Raw genomic sequence first — 19,096 nt, forward strand, 5'->3', positions numbered from 1 at the left:
ATTGGGATGATGAAGGGAAATGGCCCGTCCATACCCTGTCCACACCCCTTACTCACTAGGGCTCCTAGGAGGACAAAAATACTCAGAGGGTCTTTTAAACCAGAAGCAAGTGGGAACATGAAATTCTGAAGTCGAGAAATCAAAGGGGGAGCAAGGAAAATCTCTTTTCTATAAAATGATGGCAAGAGATTGGCAGGTTTGGGTTAAAAAAAAATCCTTTAGAAACTGGCTGACCACTGTGACTACCAGCATTCCTAGTATCCTCTATGAGATACCAGAACTGGCAATGGAGGCAGAAGTGACGTGGAGTCACTTCCAGGAGCCTAGTTTGAGAGTGGAAATGTAGATAGATCTACCATCCAACAGGCATGGATTCCCCAGTGGACTCCATACCCATTCCAAGTCACAAAGCTACTAGATGCCAAGGCTGGGATTGTAGGAATCTGAGTGGATTCCCTCGGAGATTTAGAAGAAGCACTAAGCCCCTCTGAACCTTGGTTTCTTTTATATAAAATGAAGATGCTAAGAGAATCTCTTCTGGCTCATGCAGGTGACGTGAGGACCAAAGGCTACAGAACATCAGAGTTGAGTGTGACCAGCAGGTGTGCGTACAGAGCCTGCCATGTGTCCACTCACTGGTGCTGAGAATCTCAACAGGCAGCAATGCCTTTCATTCCAACATGGTAGCAGATAGAACTGGCACATATCCCTGGAAGATGTAGTAAGAAGGGCACCACCTCATGCTCAGGTATAAAAGACAAAGATCACGCCACATCCTGAAAGCTGTACTGAGTGACCCAGGGAGAGGGAGAAGAGCTGGAGTTTCATGTGAGATTAAAAAAACCCAGAAATGGCAGGTGTGGGAAGGGCATCTGAACACAAAACTCCCGGCCTATCCCCTTGTTTTCTTCCTGCCTGGCTGGTTCTCATATCTCCCAATGCACATTAGCCAAGCGCTGTGTACCAGAGAGCTGGGGGAGGGGATATGTGCCATAAACTCTCCAGTGCCCACCACGGGCACAAGACACTTTAAAGGAAAAGTGGTCCCACTAGTTCTTTCCTACACAAGCCGTAAACGCTGCTGCAGAGTGATTTATTAGAGCAAGCAGCCCTGCCCCAGCAGCCACAGCTGGCTGGCCTGGGGACAGCATGCAAACAGAAGATAGCCACACAGGGCACAGGGGGCCTCCAGCCGTACCTGCAGGGACTCTCATCAGTCTGGGTAAATAAATAAAGGTAGGTCACTCCCCACGATGTCTGTTGGGCTCCTGAGGGACTGTTCATGTTCCAACCAACCAATCCCATCCAAGGGCAAGAGGTCCCAGCATCCAGTTAGGGGCCTAGGCTCAGAACAGTCACTAGCCACACAGGCAGGTGCACACAGAAAGCTCCTTACCTAGAAATCTGGGCCAGGTCCAGCCCTACATCAAGACAGTGCTTCCTCTGCAGGACTGAAAATTGTATTGTTCATGCTACTCAGAAGAAAGAAGGAAAGAAAAATTTAAAAAGCTCACTTTTTCTTAAAAGTTCCCTCATCGCTAAGATTGACCAAAGCAGATGGTAAGGTTCTCTTGAGGTTTGTGACCTTAGAGAATATTGATGGTTATGACTTTTGTAGGAGATAAAAATAAACTTGCTAGGTCATCTTCCAGACTATTATTCACTTTTAAGTTTCTTTCCAAATATTATCTAGTCAAAATGTTGTCTTGTTTATGTGCAGGCTTTGGAAAAGCTGAGCTCTTTACCTGGGCCCTGTGATTTGAATGGCATTTGACCCCTCAATGAAGAGTGTGTGTGTGTGTGTGTGTGTGTGTGTGTGTGAGAGAGAGAGAGAGAGAGAGAGAGAGAGAGAGAGAGAGAGAGAGAGAGAAATGGGGATTGAACTGACTCTGCAGACATGCAGCCGTGACCTACCTAATAGAGCTGTCCATGGTAAACCCTTGGCTGATTCTTTGACCCAACATACACTGACTGAAACCATGGCGTGCTGACTCTGTGCTGAGCAGGAGCCACAGACAATCAATCAGCAGGTTCCTGCCCTTCAAGAAAGCAGTGTCCACAGTGAGAACTGGAAGGGTGCAACAGAGCTATGCATCCAGAATGAAGTGGGATGCCACGGAGTCTGCAGAAGACACCACCCCCAGTCCTCCCTCGCCATCTTCCAGGATAAGTCTGATAAAATATTAGCAGATAACAGAAGGAGGTAGCAGACTCCTGATTCAGGGAATGGAACGTGTATGTCAGGGAATGGAGGTCACACTGTGTGATTGGCTGGAGAGGGAGAAAGGTGACAGGAAGTGTTGGTGAGGGGCCCCAGGGAGCAGCAGTGGTAGAGATGGGAAGGTGGGGAGGGTTTGTCGTTTAAGGGGGTGGTCATGATGGGCAGCCCTCTTGGTTGGCCATCCCATGGTCATCCCACTCCTCCAGTTCTTTTTCACTTGCTGATGTCATGGAGTTGCCTGGGGATTGGGGAGGGAATGAGGCAATACGGTCTTCCCATTCCCCTTGCCAACCAGTGGTGTAGACAGGGCATATGATGGATTTCTATCCAAAAAATGTGAGTAGTCTGGAGGACAATTGGAAAGAATTTCTATGACTCTTTATGGGTGTTCTACGAGGAACAGTCCCTTTCCCTGCCTTTTGATATAGCCTCTTCACACATCGTTTGGAGATGCTGCCGGTGTCTTTGGACCCAAAGGAGAACACAGAGCTGACAGCATCAGTCGACGTTATTTGAAAGCGTGAGTGGTGAGATGGAGATGCAGCCAAGGTGCTGTGTTGAATGCTCCAAAGAAGACAGAATAACTGCAGGGAGACTGGAGGAGAACTCTTGGTCGGCCAGTTTTGGGGGCCACTGCTTAGCTTTGGGGGAGCATTTTCAGCACAGGGTGCAGACACTGCATGAAAGTCACTAAGCAGTTGTAAGCATGGAAAATGGTGCAGAAGAAGAACCCTGTATATTCAAGTCTGTTGGTTAAGAAAGGAGAAAGATAAAATGGTAGCCAAGAGAAGAGCAGTTCTGAGGAAAGGGATGTAATGGGTGATCAAAGCCTATGTGTGGGCAAAGAAAGGGCCAGAGAAGATGCTGAGTGTGACAAGGAAGGGAGGTCCTGCTCAGGGGTATGGGCACAGTAGAGGGAGGGAGGCTTCTGTTGGGAACTTAAGGAAAAGAAGAGCAATTGAAAACATGAAGAGATAGTGAGACAGAGAGAAGGATGGTGTGCAAAGCTCTCTGTGGTTTAGAAAGCATGTTCACATAGATTATATCACTCAAGCCCTGTCAAATGGGTGCTACCATCATCTCCACTTGAGAGGTAAAGAGTTTTGGGAAGGTCCACAGCAGACAACTACAGCACTAGCATGAATTCAAACCCTACTCAACCCAAATTCTATGTCCTTTCAATGTGCTGGTTTGGGGAAGTTGATACCTTCTGGGAACACAGAGCTGGAGAACAGCAGTGATTCTGACACCAACTATCTATCAGAATCCCTGTGCCACTTTAAAGGTAAAGAGTACTAGACTCGACCCTTTTGATAACCTGTTGGTTAACGAGGTGTATTTGTCTGTTTTCTGTTGCTATAACAAAATGCATGAGACCTGGAAATTTATAAAGAATAAAAGTTTATTTGCTTCATGGTTCTGGAGGTTGGAAAGTGCAAGAGCTTGGTGATGGCATCTGCTTAGCATCTGATGAGGACACCATAGTGCATCTTAACATCAGGATAGGCATCACACGACATGACAGAGCAAACACGCCAGCTCAGATTCTTCCTTTTATGAAGTCATTTATGCCATCACGGGGGCCCCCTTCTCAAGACCTCATCTAGTCCTAATTACCTCTCAGTGGCCCCACCTCTGAATACCATGGAAATGAATCTAGGGATTAAGATTCTAGCACGTGGTCTTTTGGGGACACGTTCAAACCAGAACGGTATGCACTGTGAGCCAGCACTGCTAAAAGCTCCCTGCTTAGGGGAGTCACTGTTTCAGAGAATTAAAGAACCAAGGAAGGCCAGTTCCTGAAGGACTTTGACTACGCTGCCTTTAAGTCTCTGCATAAGCTCCTGTGCCTGTGGGTCTCTCAGAGTTACTTTGAAAGGAGCAGAAGGAAACAGAAAGAAGGAGAAGGAGGAGAGACAAGAGGGGGCAAAGCACCTGTCCTTCCTCTCATTTGTCTTCACTACACCAATCTATGGACTCCAAAGCCCAGATGTCCTCATCCCTGGGTTTTAGTTCTGAGAGTGGACTCTATTCCAGTCCCAAAGACAAGAGGTTGTTCCGCCCCCTTCGATCCTCATTCCATTTGCTCTTGCTCAGTTCATTCTTAGGAACGAGTTGGTATGACACTAGGTTAGTCGGGTTTCCATCACTATAATGAAATAACTGAGACAGTCAACTTTTCAAGAGAAAGACTTCTTTTGGATCATGGTTTTAGAGGTTCTAGGGCAAGATCAAGGGCACCCATTGAGTGGCTCCCATGGCTTTGGACCTGCTGAGAGTCAGCATGTCCCAACAGGAATATAGGGCCAAGCAAACTTGCTAACATCACTGCCAGAGAGCAAAAAGGAAGAGGAAGGGGACAGAGTTCCACCATCTCCTTTGAGGATATTCCCCCAGTAACCTGAGGACTTCCCACAAAGCCCCACCTCTCCAAGGTTGCACCACCTCCCACTAGTGCCACCCTAGGGACCAAAGCTTTCCACATAGGCCATTGGGAGCTACTAAAGATCCAAACTACAGCAATCACCATTTAAACTTATTCAATCTTCTTTGAGCAAGGAGTATAGAACATGGTGGGAGGCACTTTAAAGACAGGGTGTCCCACAGGGGGCCAGGCATTTGCACCTGTCCCCAAATCTCCCTCCTGGAAGGTGGCTGTGATCTTGGCATACATATTCACAAGGCCACCTCCAAGAGTACCAACAGTGAGTTCCTGGAGGGCTCAATGACCTATGAGGTATGACTCGGGCTGAGTCCTGCAAGTAGACCCTCACCAGGCAGACCAAACCCTACCAGACTGCACGAGGGAGGTGACCCTGTCTCTCCGGCACTAACAGGGTGTGAGCCGGGTCCAGCACCTTGAGAGCCGACTCATAGTTGGGCAAAGTGAAAAATGAATCGTTTTTTATATTATGATTTCCTCATCTTATTATGATCACTCTTCCTCTCCACCTCCACCCGCCATGGAAAATCAACACAAGGGCTGCATTTGGGGGATTCTCTGTTATCAATATCCTTATTCTTAAAAAAGAAAGAAAAAAAGAAATGAGGGGAAAAAAGCCCTCCACTTTGCTGTCTGCTAACCCAAAATGCACGAGGAGCCAGGCGATGTCCCTTCCCACCCCATGTGTCTGCCCAGTGCCATATATTTTACATGCCTGCACAATGCGTTTTATGAGGCATATAAAAGCCAGACGGGAATTATCTCCTTCTCCTGTACGGGCTGTCTCTTTTTGGGGGAGAGATAACAGAGACCTATTTCATTTTGCTGCTTGCTACTGGATGCTCTGCCATAAATTGAGAAAAGAAGCTCTTTTTGAAAAATGCTTTCTTTGACCCTATTGTCACTGGGAAACCTCAATGAGAGAAATACCATTCTCTATAGGATCTCGGTTCAGAGCAGAGCCAGGAGGTGTGGGGGGAGCTGTTGTTTTTTTCTCTTCTGTTCTCTCCTTCCTCTCTCTCCACTGGAGAGAACAGAAGATGTCCACTGAGGAGTGGTCTCTCCCTTAGAGGAGGGGCTGTCAGTGGACATAAAGAACCCAGGGAGCAAGTCCTGGCTATGCTGAACCCCAACATCCTCCCATCACCCCGTTTCAGAGAGACAGGGCTGCAGCCCCCTGTGGGAATACATTCACTCCGCCCATGCTACATCCAGGCACGCTCAACGCACTATCAAATATGCACCAGCAATATTTCATTATCGGGTCCTTTGCAGCCCAGTGCACGCCTGGGTGAGCCTAGAAATTAAACTGTACTTTCACCTCTAAAGAATGCCGTCCCTGCCGGTGCTGAAGGGGAGAGATTGCCAGGCCACCAGGCTGTGGAGTGATGAGAGAGCAGGGCAGGGGCCTAGCAGGCAGAAGCCTTCTGCTGGCCTTGGTGGAGAGGTCTGGGAGTCGTCCATCTCCCCAGAGCTGAACAGGCTCCTGGGCAGAGGACACGGGACACCCTGAGGGAAAGAATGGGAAAGGTCCTCCTGCAGAGCCCCTGCAGGAGCTTGGAATCTCTTCCCATAAGGTGCGTCTCTGCCCTCTCCAGCATCCTCCACCTAGATCCAGACACCCCATTCTACCCTCCGTCTGCCTCGTTGGTCATCTATGTTGTCCCCAGTCATGTCAGGGGACACCAACAATGTCCAATGTCAACAACAACAACAACAACAAAATAATGTCAACAAACAAACACAAGAAGAGCTAGAAAGTCTACTTTGCTACCATCACCATTTTGTTGGGACTGGGCTTGCCACTGAGCATCACTTTGGGCCTGGTGGGTCACTGCCATGTGGAGAGGAGAAATGCAGGGCCAGGGCACTTGCCCTACACAAGCCAGCCAGAGCCGGGAGGGATGGGGAAGCTCAGAGGGGACAGGACCTTAGAGTTCTCAAAATTCAGGACTGGTCCTATCACTCTTCTGCTCAAAATCTTCCAGAGGTTTCTACCACTTAGAGTCCATCCTGGAGTCCACTGTGGCCTGGTCCCTGGTAACTCCCTGACCTCAGCTTTAACCGTTCTCTCCCTCATTCACTGTGTTCCAGCCTCTCTGGTCTCTCGGATGTTACTAGAGCTTCCTCCCCGCTACCCGCAACCTCCAGCAAGACTCTGTCTCGGGGACATGGCAGAGACACTTGTCCTTCTCAGGACAAAGACATCAGGGCCAATATATCTTCTGGGCAAGAAGAATTTACATCAAGAAGTACTAGGAGCCAGGTGCCGTGGCACATGCTTGTAATCCCAGGGGCTCAGGAGGCTGAGACAGGAGGATCGCAAATTCAAAGCCAGCCTCAGCCAAAAGCTATGTGCTAATTAACTCATGAGATCCTGTCTCTAAATGAAATACAAAATAGTGCTGGGGATGTGGCTCAGTGGTCAAGTGCCCTTGAGTTTAATCCCCAGTACCAAAAAATAAAAACAAAAGAGGACCTTCATGAGAGCAATGGTCTGTGGCTGATAATTCTCAGACATCTGATAACCTGGGCAGAGTGTCAGGATCAACCCGTACCAAGATTTGCTTCTAGAGACCCACTCACTCCACGTCCAGCACTGATGTAGAATCCTGGGGAACTTGGAGATAAGTCTAAGTGGCAAGGGGTCTTCTCTCAACTTGCTGGACTCTTAAGACTTAAACATGGGAAAGTTTAAGAGAAAAATAAAATATATATGACATGTTCTGGAACAGATAATGAGTGGCGTGGATGATCAGGAAGAGATGTCAGTTGTGCCTGGGGGATTAGGAAAGGTAATGGGAGATCGATAACTGGAAATGATCCATTAAATATGGAGAGGATTTGCAGAGGAAAAGAGAGATCTAGAAGGTTCTCCTGAGATGAGGTCTTACTTGAGTTTTCCCCATTTCACAGATGGGAAGAGGATACCACATAGCTAGGCACGCTCAGAACTGTGTTTAAAATGACCTAGAATTTCAAGGATTTGACCAATCTGTTTTGTGTCATGGATATGGTCCTCTCCTGACTCCCAGGGAGAACCTCTCACAGGGGAGCCACACGCGTTTTCTGCTCTAACAGGACACTTATAGTTGAGAAATGCATATGCATCCCTTCTTTAGCTCTGAGCCAAAGCAATAACAGAATATGAGTGACTTGCTTGCTTCCTGGGATGGAGAAGAGATGGTGGAATGGTCCATCCTAAGAGATGACCTGCTGTGGCCAAGACAAGTCTAGGCATCAGCTCTGCCAACAGAAGGCAAGCAGACTCTTCCCTTCTTTCTATGGGTCATGATTATTTGAGTAATGACTGAGAGTTCTGAGAGCACGCTTCCCAAGCTGGGAGCTGTAGGGACGACCCACCTCTTTCTTCCCTTGCCTTTTGAAGCACCAGTGGATAAGGGGCTGCAGGCGATCCTTTACGTTGGGAATGTTAATGCAAGCAGGCTAATATCATGGTAAGTTGAAACCTCTCAGGGGTCTCTCTATGTATGATATTCAGCCCTGCTCTTATCAATGAGCACATCTATATCGAGCTGTTTTAAGGAAGGAAGGGATGGAGTTAATCATAAGTTTCCATTTGATCAGGTTCTGTAATGAGGTTTTGGTTATGGACTTTGTATTTCTATGCATGTTAATAGACAAATACACAGGCAATAAATATTGTTATAAATATGATGAGATGGACAGATAGATACAGATAGATAGATAGATAGATGGTAATAGATACAGATATAGATAGACGGAAGATGAATGACGCCTAGCCATATTTATGCATTCCACAGCCCAACTTCATTTAATAGAAGCGTCTGTGCTTTCAGAGCATTTAAACATGCAGACACAAGCCACTGCAGTGGATGCCGGAAGGACATTGTGTCCCACCTGAATGCAGATAAGTCTGGAGTCCAAAGAAGCCCCAGTCATCTGTGTCCACAGAGGACAGCCAGCTTTGTATCCTCGGGTGCAGAACTTTGGGCCAAAGATCTGAGTGTGTTGGGCTTCTCAGAGGTCACTGCAGCTGGAGGCCAAAATCTCATTAAACAGTTCTTACCAACTGTCTTAAAAGGCAGGACTCGTGGCCTCCAGCCCTGGGGGATGCTGTGATTCTGCACATTTATTGACAGAAGCCAGGTATCTCTGCTGACACCTACCCTGGCTTCCTCAGATCTCCTAGCCAGCCTCCCCCAGCCCGAAGACACAAGGCTCAACTTCAAGGCTCCTAAAACTGTAAGGGATGATGCCAACCTGGGGCTTCCTCAAAGCTGGCTGGCTGTGTGGCTCTCCTGCTCCCGTCCCCAGTAAAGATCATGAAGAAGAGGGGAATGAGAAGGGCAGAAAGGGCAAATTCCTGAGCCCGTTGAAGAATTTAGCCAGTGGCTAGCAAAGAGAGGAAAATGCTTTAGAGGAAGGGGAATTTATTCACGGACACCTGTCAGAAGCTGTCATTCCCTGGCTGAACTATAGTCTGAATTTTACTATGATATAAATCAGTTCCTCCTGGACTTAATAACTCTTCTTTATAGGTTTCTTCCCACTCATAAATAAAACTCATTCCATATGTATATACTGCAAAAGGCCTGCTTGACTTGCAGCACTGTTCATCGGGAGAGGTAGGTGCCAGCCCACATTTTGTAATGGCCATGGGGCTTTCCAATGGTTCCACCTTCAGGGAGAGACCTCCCTTCCCTGGGACAACGGGTATGTCCTCTCAAAGAGCCAGGTGACTTCCAGGATGGGTCCAAGTGTGGCAGAGCTGGAGGTCACCTTGCTGGAAAGCGGGGTGGGGGTGTCAGGCAGGGCTGCAATGTGCCTGACCAGTTCTCCTGGCAGATTTGTGAAGTTGCAGATTCTGAAGAGATGGGCCAGCTAACCTCTGCCAGATCCCAGGGATGGTCTGGAACGTTCCACTGATTGGGGAGGCCCTTATCCACTCCATTCCTCAAGCTCTCCATGGAGCAGTGAACTTCAGCACCCTGACTCACAACAACCCCATCCTGGTTGGATTTTTGGACACCAGCTCCATTCTCTTCTAGTGTGGTGAGAGAGCAAACTTAATTTTTAAAGTTATGCGCTACAGTATTCTCGGGGTTTTGTACATTCTCAGAAAGAGATAAATATTCAAATTCTAATTTTAAAAACATAGTTGGAAAATGACGATAGAAACCATCTTGTCCAATATCCACCCAAGGAAGTAAACACCCCCACATCCACCCCAGCAGATGGGCACTCGGCCTTCCTATTTCTCTTAGAAGGAGAATTATAAAAGGATTTAGCTTTTATTTCATTTTAAACACAACTCTTAAACTTTAAAGTAAATCACAAATAACTTTGTTCAGATAACATTCTGAAATTTTATTGTCATTAAGATCTGCAAGCACTCCATGAGAATTCATAATTTTAGGAGGAAATACATCAATACAGTATTTAATGATATGGATTATCTGCTTTTGAAACATACCAGGTGCTGTAATTACAAAACTCAAACTAGTAAAAAAAAAAAACATTGAAGACAAATCTGGTAACCTCCTGAGATAAGAGCTGTGAAAATCAAAATCTGTGTTCACAAAACCAAAACTAAAACCAAAACCAAAAAAAAAAAAAAAAAAAAAAAAACCACCAGAAAATAACGTGTTGGCAAGGATGTGGAGAAATTGGAACCCTCGTACATTGAATCTAAATAGATTCAGCTTCTGGGGGAAAATCTGGCAGTCCCTCAAGTTGTTAAACATAGAATTTCCATATGCTTCAACGATCCCACACCTAGGATCCACCCAAAAGGGTTGACAACAGGGACTCAGACAAATACATCTACACACACCTTCACAGCGGTGATGCTTGCAATCAAGAAAAGGTGGAAATAGCCCAAATGTCCATCAGCAGAGAGATGGGTAAACAAGAGAGGGTATGTGAGTACCCTGAAATGTTTTCATTCCAGAAATGAAGGGAGAAGTGCAGAACCGAGACATGTTACGATGTGGATGGAGGGAAAACATCATGAGAAGTGAAAGAAGCCAGACACAACAGCTCATGTATTATATAATCCCATTTATAGGAAATGTCGAGAACAGGTAAATCCATAAGGTCAGAAAGCAAAGCAATGGTTCCCAGGGGCTGGAGCAATGGGAGAATGAGAAGTGATCGCTTGATGTGTACAGAGCCTCTTTTGGAATAATAAAAGTATTCGTGAGCTAAAGTAGAGGTGGGGGTGAGCAGCCCTGGGAAAGTCCAGAATGAAATGTATAATCTTATGTTTTGTGAACCTCTCCTTAATACAAAGAATGTAAAAACAAGCACACACACAAAAATGATCTATGAAGCCAGATATGGGGGCGCATGTCTGTAATCCCAGGGACTCAGAGGCTGAGGCAAGAGGATTGAGAGTTCAAAACAAGCTGCAGCAACATAGTGAGGCCCTAAGCAACTTAGTGTGATCACATCTCAAAATAATAAACAAACAAACAAAAGAAAAGAAAGATCTGGGGATGTGGCTCAGAGGTTAGGCATCTCTGGGTTTCAATCCCTGGTACCACTCCCCACCCCCGCCCCACCCCCCCACCCCCCAAAAAAAATCTAAGATCAAGTTTCATCTCTGAGACAAATCTTCCATACATTTTCAAGCAAGTTTCTTCATGTTTGTGGGCCCAAGCTTTTTTTTTATTGACATACAACCCTGGTAGCACTGGTCTGCCTAGTAGCCCATCTCAACACAGTGCTAGATCTGCAATAATCAGAAGGTTGATACCCAAAAAAACTAGAAAACACTTTAGCATTTCTGGGTTAATACAATCAGTTGAAATTGCTTCTAAGAATTCTCTCTCGCGCTTTCTAAAAAAATTCGTTTTCAAAAGAAAAATATCCTCCTTTCCCTCCCCTACACACAAGATCGCCATCAGACACCAAACCAGGGCCAGAGTTATAAACGGCCCTGCACTTGTGGTTGTGAATAAAGTTTTCCTGAAACACAGTCACACCCATTTACTGCTGTAGTCCCTGAGACTGCTGGCATGCTATCAGGACAGAGCCGAGTCCTTCCAACTGTGGTCCCCAAACCCCTAAACTTACCATCTTGCCACTTACATAAAAAAGTCATTGGCCCCTAGTATAAAATAATGTAATAAGAAACTACCATTAAATTACAAACTCATGGAAAAGACAATAAAATAACATAAAAAGCAAGATGAAACCCTAAAGGAAAGAAATAAATTGTCTGACCATTCACAAACAGTAAATAACTTTGGAATCAAGAACATAACAGACATCTCTGTAAATCAAACAACTGGCATTAGCAAAGGAGCCCACATGGTCATCCGTGAACGTAGGTGACCAAAAATTAAATAAAATTTAATAATAGAGAGACGGAGAGATTAAATTGGCAAATATGACTTAAAAATAATACCTGGCCTCTTAATGTGTGTTAATCTCACTCTCTCTCTTTTAAACTTAAAGGATTCTTTTGGGAAAAGCTGTCCCCTGGGGTGATGACACAAGTATTTGGAGTTCAGAGATCCTTGCAGTTTAATACCAGCTTCTTTTTAAAATCGAGAAAAATTAAATTTAAAGTGGGACTCTGTGTGATCCTGTTTTCCTAGAATACAGCCCGACTGTCCCTTCTGTCTATAGACGTGCTCAGAAGCTTCTAGAATGATGTGAAGCTATTTGCAGATAGCATGACCTGGGTGACTTTCTACTGTCTGCTTTCTGTCTTCCTGCAAGGCTCCAGGCAAATATGCTAAGATGTTATCTTTTGGGTGGTACCATGAGAATAATGGCCACCTTCTTCGATTGTATATTTTTAGATGTCTCTTATACAAAACTTTAAATAATATTTTTATTGATTTGGTGATGGTGTTTTTGTAAATTGCCCACGGTACCTAGAACAAGGAAGGCACATAATCCATGTTCATTAAAAACTGTATTGATTTCTGTTTTCTCAAATGTCCAAGGGACTGTTCACTCTTCTCAATGACAATAAGAGTTTGAAATATTGTTGACACAGTTAGCTGTAATATATTTCCTACCTTATTAATTGCAATAGAAAAACAACCACATCCCTTTGTAATAACAACAAAAGAAAAAGCAATTTAAATAGTTGTAAGATGCCCCAAAGATTTGCCGTGTTGTGACAAACTACAATATCCAAGGCATCGCCACCCATTTTCTCCCCATTTCTCCCGCAGAGTGGCTGGCCACAAACACACTTCCCCAGATTCTCAAAAACTCAATCATATGCAGCCCACGCAGTTCTGGCTGTTCCATTTCTTTCTCCAACTTTTCTCGAGCTATTTATTTCTCTTAGTTGCAGTTTTCTAATGATCACATCTTGAACTTTCTAGGACTCATCATTCTTTCTACCAACGACCTAGATCAACACAACAGGAAAGCCCTGTAACACAGAAGGAAGAAAAAATCAGGAGACATGCAGGCATAAGGACTGAGGGTAGTTGTTCCTGCAGCTCCGAATTTAGTTACGACTGTGCTCCCTGCAAGGAGACAGCAACTTATCAAAATCATTCAGAAACAGATACAGATGATATATAATTAAGCATTCACATGAGTGTGCTATTTGTCTATTGAACAGAGTGATCAATTGGAATGGGCTGGGATAATTGGAGAATCTGGGTCTCGTGCTTGATCCCAAAGGAAGCTAAGACTTCAATAAGGGGGGAAAAAGGTGACTTCTGATGAGAAAAGTGCTTCAGCAAAGTTCAAGGCAGACAGGGGCATATCAGGCTGTTGTCCCAGGGATGGAAACCACCTGACCAGTGGGGAGTAGAAAAGGCGTGTTGAATGGAGTAGAGCAAGAGAAAAGATCATGACCTGGGGTACAAAACCCTAGTGCCACCATGACCTTAAGAAGTCAGTATTCACAAATATCTACTAATCGCTAGGGTCCATCCCCATTCACTGATGGGGGGGCTTATATTAGGGGATCACCTTTTCCCCTTCTCTTCTTGTTTAGAACCTCTGCCCATGTTTTTTGGCTGCTGAATGAATCCCTCACCTCCACAAAGATAAGGAGGTACTACACTGGAAGGGGTAGCACAGGTATTTCTTTTTTAAATTTTTTTCTTTTCAGTTATGCATGACGGAAAATGAATTTTGACATATTATACATAGATGGAGTATAATGTCCCATTCTTATGGTTGTAGGTGATGTGGGGTTCCACTGGTCGTGTGTTCACATATGAACACAGGACAGTTATGTCCAATTCATTCCACTGTCTTTCCTATTCCATTGTTTTTCCTATTTGCTTCCCTTCATTCCCCTGTGTCTAATACAAAGTACTTCTATTCTTCCCTCCCCATCCCTTTATTGTGACTTAGCATCCACATATCAGAGAGAACATTATGCCTTTGGATTTGGGGGATTGGCTTATTTCACTTAGCAAGATAGACTCCAGTTCCATCCATTTACTGGCAAATTTCATCATCATTTCATTCTTCTTTATGGCTGAGTAATACACCATTGTGTGTATGTACCACATTTTCTTTATCCTCTCATTTGTTAAGGGTATGTAGGTTGGTTCCATAGCTTGGCTATTGTGAATGGAGCTGCTATAAACATCGATGTGGCCACATCACTATAGTATGAAATTTTAAGTCCTTTGGATGGATATATGTTTAGGAGTGGGATAACTGGGTTAAATGGTAGTTATTTAAAGTTTTCTGAGGAATCTCCATACAGAGTGGTTGCACCAGTTTGCAGTCCCACCACCAATGGATGAGTGCCCCTTTCCCCCACATTCTCACCAACACCTATTGTTACTTGTATTCTTGATCATTGCCATTCTGACTGGAGTGAGATGAGATCTCAGTGTAGTTTTAATTGGCATTTCTCTAATTAGCGCAGTAAGGAATCACAGGAATGAAAAGAACACGCCACATAGAAAATTGGAAAGAAAAGAGAGGGAAGAAAGTAGCTCCTGTCAGCTCCTGAACCTCCTCCCCGATGGAGCCTCCCATGGCTGACAGAGACTCCAGCATCCCCAAAGACTGCCTTGTGGAGAAACAGCCGTCCACATGGTCTGCCGCTCTCCTGGGCTCCAGGCTGGTCTGCCCACTGCCTTGAACATCTAAGAGACCTTCTCTTGAACGTCTCGGGAGTGAACCATTGAACTTGGTGTGGCCAACACAGAGCCCCTTTCTCCCACCTCTGCGCCTGCTCTTTCTGCTGTTTTCTCACTACATGCCTCTGGGCATCCAAGTTGGCCCTCAAGCCTCACAACCCAGTGGCTGCCAGGTGACAGCAATTCCTCTTCCAGAGCATCTCCTGCTCCCAGTTCAACCCTTTCCCCGCCATCGCCTTGCCCACGTCTTGCTATGTCTATAGCAGGTGTCTTCATACCCTTCTCCCCGTCTCGGCCTTCTCTCCTACCCCTTCACCACGTCCTTGATGTGGTGGCCAGGACTGGCTTTCTTGTGCCACAGGTCTGATCACATCACGTCTCTGTTTTAAGAACCCAGGTGGTTCCCCTCTGCATCAGAAGGCCCAGATTCCCGAGTCTGATCTTTCACATCCTCTGAATTCTAACTCTATCCATGTTTTTGGCCTCATCTCTCTCTCTTTCCCCTCATTTTCCCTGTTTAACCACTAACGTATCATTCCATGTATCTCTCTCTCTCTCCCCATATATAGTTGTGGATGAACTTTTATTTTTATTTATGTAGTTTTATGTGGTGCTGAGAATTGAACTCGGTGCCTCACACAGGCTAGACAAGCACTCTACCCTGAGCCACAGCTTACCAAGGATGTCCCTTTAGCCACAGTATGTGCCCTGTCACTCTTGTTTCTCTCTTCCTACTAAGATATTTCATTTCCCTCCAGGCTCAGTTCAAACATCTCACCATTCTTCTTAAAATGCTGCATCCCTCAGCTGGAATAGACTCGAAGACAAGGCACTTTGGTGAGGGAATGAATGATTCACCAATAATGAGAAAAGAGATTAATAAAAGATGGAATTCTCGCCATCTTGGTGGAATTCTCCTGCATCCCATGCCATTTTCTCTTGCCCAGCCTGAGCTCCCCCAGAGCCTGTCTGTTCGATCGATCCGCAGCATCCACCGCAGTATGAACGATGCTCCACTTCAATGTAAGATTTGGTTTTCTTGTGGGCCCTTTAGCACAGGGCACGTAAAGACCAGCGATAGGTTGGGCTTCAGCACTGTGTTCTGAGTCTTCAGTCTGACATTCCTGTATGGAGAAACACTAGCAAGTTCAAAAGCAAATCAAACCTGAATGCAATATTCAGAAGGCTCTCTAAGACTCTGCGCTGAGACCAAAATGTTAAATGCACATGGAAACCCTCTTTGCTCTCCACAGTGGGCATGTGCCAGGGGACAGGCTCCAGAATGGCGTGACCTTTGTGGATTCTCATTTTCTGAGCCCTCTCACCAAACCTGGCCTCCAGGCTTGGAGGACTCAAGGGTGTCTGATCTTTGACCCTGCCCCAAATCCTCAAGTTTATAAGGATCATTCCTTCATAAGTGCATAAACAATAAAGTGACAATGGTGTCATTACTGCCTTTCTCTGAAAGAACCCTTTACCCTGGATGGATGAGGAACCAACTACCCCCAGGGAAATGAATACCATAAAAAAGTTTGGATTTGTGCTTGGGGAGAATATGAGCAGAAAGTGGAGGAGTCCTGCATAAGGTACCTTGGGACAAACTATGTGGGTGGCCAGAAGGCCAATAGAATGAAAGGGCAGGGAGGGAAGGACCAAAGAGATGGTTGCAGAAACCTACAGTGTGTCACGTTTGTAAAATGGTTTCACAGCTTCTAAAGTCATTTCAGACGATTTATCTCTGTGGATCCCCACAAGGTCACTTTGGAGGAGGAACGGCGGTTCTAGTTTTCTTCACTTCACAGATGGGGAAACTGAGGCTTGGTGAGGTCTGGAGATTTATCCAGGGTCCAATAGCTTAGTCAGGACCTAATCTAGGATTTCAAGCCAGTCTGCTGACCCCGGGTTGCAGTGATCCTAGGACCACACGGCACAACCTCTGAAGTTGACTTTTTAAATATTGAGTCCCCTTATACATCTAACCTGTATCCTGTAAATATAGTAAACAGCAGCTTTTAAAGCTGGTCACCAAGTGTGGGGACCCAAGGACCTGGGAGCCCACTTTCTGGTTCACTCTCTGGCTTCTCACCTGCCAAGTTCTCAAACATGCTCAAAATGTGATTAGTTTTACTAATCCTTTTGCTAAATTGTGTCATGGTATCCATATGCCAGTGAGCACCCCATGCCCAAATCAGCCCCGGGAGATTATTCAAATGGCTGCAGAGAGCTCCCGCCTGCTCCTCCTGCAGCCATGTTGAACTATTCAAAATGATAATCGGGCATGTGGCAGTAACTCAGACGGGACAGCTCTATCATTCACTAGAGGGCTGGGCACAGCCTCCAGGGTCCTTATGTCTTTTGCTAGAGCCAGCGCCTCTCCCAGCGCTCTCTCTCATCCTCCGCACAATTTATTTCTCCAGAGCGCCCTTCATACACACCAGCACCGCTCACTTCACCCAGAGCGTCAATCACCAGATGCCAAGAGAAGGGGACGTGTCCTTGGGGGAGATTTAAAGAGAGACCTGAATCAAGGTTGGGGGTTGTGAGAGTAGCACGGGATGGTGGAGAAGATTGGGTTGGACTGGTCAGGACCCTGGTAGGCACAGGCAAAGGAAGGAGGGCAGGGTTGGGCATGGGAAAGAGAAAACAGAGAGCTGGCTATCATGGTCCCTCTCCACTGCACCAAGCAGTGACCTGCTCTTGGCCTTGAATTTCTAGAAACTTTAACTCAAGTCCTGCTGCTCAGGAGTAGGGACAGCTTCAGGCCACTTCCAGGATTCCAAGTGCATAGAATTCTGAGATGGCTCCTAAGAAGAATAATCAAAACTGACCAATGTTGGTAATGAAGGGACTCAATTAAAAATATCCCCTTCCCCCACTTAAAATCAGAACTGAGAGAGAGAGGCCCTGAAGTCTGACAGATAAGAAGACACAGAACAATGCGATTATCACCAGTGAAAGTGAGGCAGCGACTACAACTCAAATAGGTGGGGTCAGCCCACTTTATTTCCCTCCACCCTCGATGGGATTATCCACCAGCCCCAGGCAGCTCTGGGTATGGAGCTTGCTCCTGTAAACACATGGAACAGAGACACAGAGAATAGCTGCTTCCTGCAGGTAGGCTGGGTTGAGAGAGGTGAGATGGGGGAACAGATCTGAGATAGGGATTTAGGATAAGGAGAGAAAAATAGACTACCTTCAGGGAGACATCTTTAAGCCACTGAAATGCAGAATCAAGCCACTGAGATACTGAAAACACAGTGGCAAACCTTAGCCCATGCCCTTGGCCCACGCCCTTGACCCATGTCCTTAACCCATGCTCTTGTAAAATAAGGGAAATGCACAAGCTGGGAAAACCTAGGCAAAATTATACAGCTCCACCCTGGATCCACCTTCAGTCCAGCTCCTGACACAGCCCTTATATAAATATTGGACCCCAGCCCAAGTCGGGGCTGCTTCTCACTCTCGAGACAGCCTGCCTTCTCCCTTGAATGTGCATCTACCTTCCTAAATAGACCTGTCTGGCTTGCACTGAAATTTTTTTCTGCCATATATGCCACAAATCCTGCTGGTCTGAGTTGAGTTCCCCCTCTCTTCTGGAATTCTTCTTATTAAATTTTTTTTATACTTTTATTTTGCTTTGTATTGTTTTAATTGGTTACACATGACAGTACAATGATCTGGGATTCTTCAAACCCTTCTCTGAGGACATCTCTCCTCCCATAACAGAGCCACACAGGCTCTCCTCCTCTCACTCTGGTCAATCAGAACTCACCGCTCAGAGAAGTCCCAGTGACTTGGAGGGCTCCCTATTAGGATCTGCAAACATCTTCTTCTCCATAACCTAACCGATGCATAGTCCTGTATAGACTATAAAACACTGCAGTAGCTTAGAAGAAGCATCTTTTTATAAGTCTTCTAAATGACTCAAATCACGATTTTCATACCCACTTTCCCAATAAAAAAAAGTGAGAATTCAAATGATGGTTGACATGACCCCCATTGGGCAGTAAGTACATGGCAGAGTTGGAAGCCCAACCAGATTGCTGACAAGTTTTTAAAATCAGGTTTCACAAAGTATAACCAGCAGGTCAGGTAAGAAGCTCTTGAAGCCAGAGTTGCCAGTGACCACAGGAGAGGTGGACAGGCAGATGGGCTGAGCTAGTGCAGGTAACTGGAGCTCAAGGTATTCTTGCATTGAACATGTCTTACTGAATACCTGCAGCCTGCTGAATGCTGTGCTGTGACCTGGGGATAGAGCCAGAAAAGACAGGCATGACCTCTGCTTTGTGGAGCTGGGACAGAATAGGGAAGTGCCTAGGATTGAAGGAGACCCTTCACCAGGAGGAACAGTTGTCCACCTGAACA

The 19,096-nt window shown here is 45.8% G+C and overlaps 1 long non-coding RNA gene across 2 annotated transcripts in view; it reads left to right on the forward strand.

Moving 5' to 3' along the window:
- Positions 1-18,311, forward strand: part of LOC124094820 (uncharacterized) — a 55,746-nt gene extending 37,435 nt beyond the window's left edge. The window contains exons 2-6 of one of the 2 annotated variants that reach the window (XR_006852337.2): positions 9,188-9,274; positions 9,495-9,701; positions 10,600-10,732; positions 13,624-13,709; positions 15,490-18,311. This is a non-coding gene — a long non-coding RNA (uncharacterized LOC124094820). The remainder of the gene's footprint in view (positions 1-9,187; positions 9,275-9,494; positions 9,702-10,599; positions 10,733-13,623; positions 13,710-15,489) is intronic. The other variant, XR_006852338.2, reaches the window with a different exon arrangement.
- The last annotated feature ends 785 nt before the right edge of the window (positions 18,312-19,096 follow it).

The sequence above is a fragment of the Marmota monax genome, unplaced genomic scaffold (genome assembly GCF_021218885.2).
Source record: "Marmota monax isolate L192 unplaced genomic scaffold, Marmota_monax_Labrador192_F-V1.1 WCK01_AAM20220418_F8-fsc00040, whole genome shotgun sequence".
NCBI lineage: Eukaryota > Metazoa > Chordata > Mammalia > Rodentia > Sciuridae > Marmota > Marmota monax.